The sequence below is a fragment of the Zea mays genome, chromosome 10 (genome assembly GCF_902167145.1).
Source record: "Zea mays cultivar B73 chromosome 10, Zm-B73-REFERENCE-NAM-5.0, whole genome shotgun sequence".
NCBI lineage: Eukaryota > Viridiplantae > Streptophyta > Magnoliopsida > Poales > Poaceae > Zea > Zea mays.
The window spans coordinates 80,207,550-80,214,361 of NC_050105.1; the positions used below are offsets into that span (position 1 = coordinate 80,207,550).

Genomic DNA, 6,812 nt, shown 5'->3' on the forward strand with positions numbered 1-6,812 from the left:
CCACGCGCTCGCGGGCTAGCTCCTTGGCCCCGCTGCTAGGGGCAGCGCATCTCCAGCCGCGGCCTGGGTGACTAGGTGAGAGGCGCCGAGCGCGCCGTATGGACCTTGGCCTGGTGGCTGGCGCGGGGCAGGCCGAGGGGGCTGAGGGAGGCTCGTGGGCCGCGGGCGCGCGCAGCGGCCCAGGAGCGCGGCAGGCTGGGGGGAGCAGGAATGGGCCGTGGGCGCGAGATGGGTCGAGGGTGCGCGCGGCGTGGGCCGTGGCTGGGAGTTGGGCCACGCTCGGAAGCTGGGCTGTAGGGAGGATTGGGAAAGGTTGTTTTCTCTCTTTTATTTTCTCTATTTCTTGCTCTTGTTTTCTATCTTCTAATTTATGTTATTTTCTTTTGAATTCAACTTCAAACACAAATTTGCAGACTACGTGAATGCACAACTCGAATAAATCAACATACAAAAAGAAAAGATGATCTGGCATGTCGTGCAACAATCATGACCCTTATTGGGTTTTATTTTACTCAGCTTAAAACTTATATAAAATAACTCTCCATTATTTAAAAAAGAGAGAAGAAAAGCGATAAGGGAGAGAGTAACACCTGAATTTGGTGGATATTAGAAAAGAAATTTTATACCCCCAAATTCAGGGTGTTACAAAATCCTATTCACATTTCCTCTCCAACTGCTTTGACCTGCAAGAACAGGTAAACTTTGAGGTCATATCCTAATTGCACTGAAATGCAGTCTTGTAGAAACAATACAGTTTAGTGGCATGCAATTTTGAAAATTTCCCATAAGACCCTAGTTAGTGTGTTAAAGCAAATACAAAATAAACTCCAACAAGATGCTCGAGTTGAAGGTATAGTTTTCATCAAGAATTACTTAATTTTTTGGTCCAAGACGTGTCCTAAAGTGTTTGTTGTGTTGTTCAAATCTAGAATCACATCCTGAGCCTCACTGAGCAGATTGGCAAAAAAATCAATAGTGCTGGACAAACATCACATATCCACATAAGTAGGTGTCAGTAAAAGAATTCATGTGAAAAAAGACAATAGTAAAAAATAATTGTTATGAAACAATGTAACAAAAATGGTATATCAAATAAGCACTGCATGGATTATTGTAGATGCTGCAATACTGCAAGGATAAATACTTCTCATTAGTAAAGGAGTGGAAAATAACAGGAATATAAATGAAATTTAATGATACAAACTGGATCAAGCTTGTTAGCTAGTAAAGATCTGACATTGGATCAGTGGAACAGAGTGGCAAATTATATTAGGTCCACTCTAGAATAATCCAGACATAGAGGTCATGAGAAAGATTCTATCTATTAATTGTTTTGATCTACCACATTATCTGTTCAAGAGATTATCTTCACCGTGCTAACATGACAACTTAACTTTTATCCTATACTTGTATGTGGTAAGGGGAAAACCAGGTCATTAAACAATGACATGTAGAAATTATTATAAATACACTTTAGAAGATAATTTGGCCTCTCCAATAACCTTACAATTAAGAGTATCATTATTCCTAATTCATTTCAGGAATCATCAGGAGGGCGAGGAGTCCACCTGAACATCTCCACTATCTTTAGTGGGGGAAGTGTGATGCATCGGCGAAGAGGCAGAGAGCGAGGCCCAATGAGAGGTCAGCATGGCATTGAGGAACTAGATAGATCGTAGACCTGAGATGATGAGGAACAAATCACACTCACAAGAAGGCACACAAAACACATGATTTTTACCAAGGTTTGGTCACACCACCAAGGTGCCCTACTGCTCGTTGAGGTGCCCACAAAGGGTCGGGTCTTTCTCAACCCTTTTCTTCAATGCCGACCACACAGGTCAAGGCGATCCCTTACTCAATTTGCCCATTAAGAGCTGGTGATACAAAATGTTCTTGGGTCGTCCACAGATTTGGAGACTCCCAAAGCAAGATCACAAGCGCACAAGGAACAACACGTTCCAAAAACAAATATATCGCAAGTAAGAATGATTTGCACAGACTAGAGAGAGATTGAAGAACTTGAATCAAAATGCACGTTGGAATTGATAATTTATCTCACACCGAAGAATCTTCCCATCAATCGAAGGGGGAGGACTTGAAGCGCGAGATCGAAGTCGACACACTTTGAAACGGAGGAGAGCAACCGTCATAGGGTGTAGGTTCGAGAGTCTTAGGGTTTAAAAGTGGGGAGGAAAGGTTTTTATAGCCCGCACAAATCAGATCTAGCTGATTTTTTTGCGGCTGTGCAATTCCTGATTGAACTGGCACTAATCTCGGTTGAACCGGTATTTCATTAGGAACTCTCTGTAAATTCCTGGTTCAACTAGAAATTGAAATTCCGGTTGAACCTAAAATTTCTAGAGAAAACCTTGATGAATTCCGATTTAATTGGCATAGGACCCGGTTGAACCGGTGTGCACAGGAAAAAAACATCTTTTGAAGTAAATGAGAAAGAAAACAAATGGTGGCTACGTAACTTTTCAAAACAAGGTCCCTATTACTAAGATAGAACATACCATCCTTACCTTGTCAAAAGAATAAGCATGCGAAGATCCCTATTACTAAGATACAACAATAAAATAGTTTGGGAATCTTCGCCAGAAACCATTTGCAGATCTTTATTTTCCACCTCTTGGTTTCGCGTTAGCTCATTGATTTTATGCCTGTGCATCATTTCATGATTTAAAACTGACATACACTAGGAGCAAACTCATTAGTACATATTTAATTGTTTTGTCCATTAGTCACCAAAACCCTCAAGATGTTGATTTCACTTACACCATGGCCAGACACGACACGACCGGATAGGTCTCAGTCGGCTAAGCTTTAGTCGGCCAAACCTCCCTCAAGCTAAATTCAGTCAGCTAGATGCCGTTTAGCGAAAAAACTCGATTTGCTCACAATCATACCAATAAAATGATCCTTTGAAGAAAAGATCTCGGAGACCATCGAGTTGATTGTTGCTCAACTCAAAGCTCGAGGGCTACATCCATTGGATGCACCTATAGCATGGGAAAAGAAGATGCACTCAAAGACAATCAAATAATAGAGTTCATTCTTGGAGTTTCGAGCCTATTGTCCTCGAAAATTTTCTTGAGCCTTGGGTCTTATGGGAGATAGATATCCCATGGGCAACTAAGGCACCCATACATTCCTTCGGTCGCATGTGAGGCTTGTGATAAGTCGTCCAATAGGGCGCACAATGGGCCTCGCCTGGGCAGGACAAAAACTAACCGAAGTTATGGTGTGCGGGATAGATGAAAATCTTGAAGGGTACTGCAAGGGTATACCGGTGGTGCGCGTGTCCCACGGAGGGATCACCTCGTGTGTCCCGCGGAGGGATCACCTGAACTCTGAAGACGCATCCCGAGCATGGTCAAGCGTCGGATCATTCAGATGATAACCAAGCACCAAAAGAATATGAATACTTGTAGCAACAGGAAGTAGACTCGAGTGGACTCAATGATCTATAAAGGGATATCTCTCCAGTCAGCTATATAAGGTTGTAGAGGTACCCCTACAAGAAAAAGAGAACACTATATTAAATTGATAGGCAACTTCATCTTCCACCTCCCACAATCACTTGTAACCTTCAAACTCAGAGGAATCCAATACTCAGCACCACACAGTACGTAGGGTAATACGCACTTGCGCAACCCGAACCTGTATAAATCCCCCGTGTTCCGACGTGCCCCTACACATATCATCGAGTAGCAATCGACGTTGTCGTCCTTCCAAAAGCTCTACGCGGGTTACCCCGTGGTGCGCCATCGGGACTAAACACCGGTAGTGTGCGCGTACAAGGAACAAAGTCCTCATAGAACTCGAGGAAGACGGTTCTAACGACCGGATCAGAAAATCAGCACACAAATAAAAACATTTTTGATTTTTTAGAAAAGAGTTTAAATCCAAATCTAATTTTTAGATGAGAATATAAATTCACACACGCAAAAATAATGCTCTAGCATGTAGCGAACAAACAAAATATTTATTTTAATAAAAACATTATTTGAAATGTTTAATCCGTATAAATGTCCTCTAATTCAAATAAATAGCGGACAAACAAAGAAATTTTTATTTAAATTTCAAATTAGAATTTCTCAACAACCAAACATACATGAATGCATTACACTAGCTCACATTTAGTTTTAAATTACTTAGTGCACTCTAGGCGATAGAACCAGCCATTCATGAATATGTCGCCCTTGCCCCTGGCACAACCATCGAGGTGGTCGAGGGATGGGTCATGACTGACTGACTGGGGAGGGGAGGAGAGGTGGCGATGGGGTGTAGGGGCGACACGCAGATTTGGAAGCAGTAGACGATAGCGCCTAGGACGAGGGCGGGTGCGGTGCCGAGGCCGGGGAGAACGGGCCAGGCAGGAGGACGTCAGAGGCAGTAGCGTCTGCGGTGAGAGCAGGGAGGATCACGAGCGGGGAGGACGGGGTGGGGGCACGATATCACTGTGCACGGCTACAATTGATGCTTAATAGTTAGTAGAGATTTAGTTAATTATATATAAAAGTGGAGCTTTAGTTTAAGATCTGGTGAGGTATATTGTGAACAACAAAATTATTTGTTTTTTTAAAAAATATAGGATCACTATTTTGTAATAGAGTAGAGAATGTAATGATTAGTGTAGAAAAAAATAATTTTATGATGATTTTTAATCTAGAATACGATGACTTTTATGGCCTCATTGAATTTTGAAAACAATTCAACCTATATACAAATCAGGTTTTAGGCTAACTGCAACGCTGCCCCCTTGCAGCCCCTACAGCGCCCACTACGCGTCGGCCCCCTTCTCTCACCCCCCAGATATATATCGTGTCACTGTTCATCCCCAAACACTGTGCTGTGGGGCCACGAGTAATTGTTAGTAGATAAAAAATTAATAGTTGATATAGAAAATGATAGTTTATAGTTGTAGTGGGGTATAGGGGGTATTTAGGGGGAACCGCTGCGGGAGATGAAAAAATAGGGGGAAAAGTGATATAGGGGGGAAAAATGTAAGGGTAACGGTTGCGAATAGCTTTAGAAGCAAGGGATCGAACAAACAGAGAGAATACATTTCCATATTATTGGCATCTTAATTATAAAGATTATTTTGAGTTTTGACGTGTAAAACAAATTTACAAAGTTTGTAAATTTGAAGAAGAAATAAAGAAAGAAATACAAAGTTTGTAAATAAAAAACATGCATGGTTGTTTTGACGTACAAGGACACGTACATGGTTGTTTTTACGTCGTGTACACGCAGAACGGGCAATACATACACAGCACACACATGCATGGTCTGTTCACGTACGTAGACGCAAGATAGATAGTAGATCGATCACCATTTCAAGATATATCTATCTTTTCACGTAGATAGATAGTAGATCGAAATTCTGTTATCTGGAAAAGGTGTATATAAACACCTAGCTAGCTAGCTGCCTGTGTCCGTGCAAAACTATCACGCGCAGGCGCACATAGACGCAAGAAGCTAGCCGATCCACCATCACCTGCATCGTCCGGCGACGAGAGAACGTACGCTAGCCGGCCGGCCGATACACCATCACCACCTGGAGATCGGAGATCGGTGGCATATGGCCGCCAACGATCACGTCTTCCGGGCCACCAACGAGGCGTCCGTCGCCCTCCTGCGTGACCTCCGCGCCGGAACCGTCGACCCGAGATTCAAAGCCTTCATCCACCACGCGGACGTTTACACCGCTGTCCCTGAGGAGCTGGTCGCCGACCTGGAGCCGGTGCCGGGCACCGACGTGACGGAGGACGGGTACAACAGGCAGTGGTATATATACTGTCCGAAGCGATACAAGAACGGCGAGGGAAGGACCAGCGGGCACAGGCTGCGCGCGGTGGAGACCGCCGGGACGTGCTGGCACTCGGAGACTGGCCCGAAGTCCATGCAGGGCTTGCCCGGCGCCACGTTCTGCAGCCTATCCTACGGCCACAAGGAGAAGGAGGACGAGGGGACGTCGGGTCGGCATCGCTTCCACCGAATGGGATGGAGGATGTTCGAGTATGACGACACCCAAGGCGGCGGCGGCGACCACGTGCTGTGCAAGGTGCACCGTTCGTCCTCGTCTCTGGCCAAGAACAAGTCCAAGGCCAAGAGGACGGCGACAGGCGATCACCCCGAGGCGCCGCCAACCAAGGTGATCCACGACGTGCAGGACCCCGCCGGCGCCATCTTCACTGGTGCTTACCCGACGATGGATGATCCCCTGATGGTCAGAGGCGAGGAGGCATCAGAGGCGGACTTGGGCAAGTTCAACCTCGGTGACTTGCTCAACATCGACAATGTCGATTGGAAAGCTTTGCTAGACTATGTCGATGCGAAGCAGCAGCAACAACAACCATACGCTGAGCCGGCCAAGCAGAGCAGTGACGTGCAGGTGTATGTGGACCCCGCCGCCACCTTGATGCCCTCCAATGTTCATGGTCATGAACAAGGCGGGGGTTCCATGATGGTCGGAGGCGAGGAAGAACAGCGTCGACGCATTGAGGAGGGGTTCAACGTCGACGACTTGTTTGACGTCAACAATGTCGATCGGAAAGCTTTGCTAGAGATGCTAGAAGACGATGAGGAGCAGGGGCTGCCGCTGCAGCAGCAGCCACGCGCTGAGCCGGCGGCCGAGCAGAGCCAGAGCAGCAGGATCGAGGACCCATCCATGCGCCCGTTTGAACATTATTCGTCAGCTCTAGTGTAGCGTCAAGATCAGAACGAATTTAGACAAGTGGTCTATAATTAATCATCTTTAGGCAACGGACCTGAAGAATGTTTGATGCTTAATACTAGATGTA

The 6,812-nt window shown here is 45.5% G+C and overlaps 1 pseudogene; it reads right to left on the minus strand.

Annotated features, from left to right (window-relative positions):
- Nucleotides 1–5,944: 5,944 nt before the first annotated feature.
- LOC103641275 (uncharacterized) lies at nt 5,945–6,454 on the minus strand (annotated as a pseudogene).
- Nucleotides 6,455–6,812: the final 358 nt, after the last annotated feature.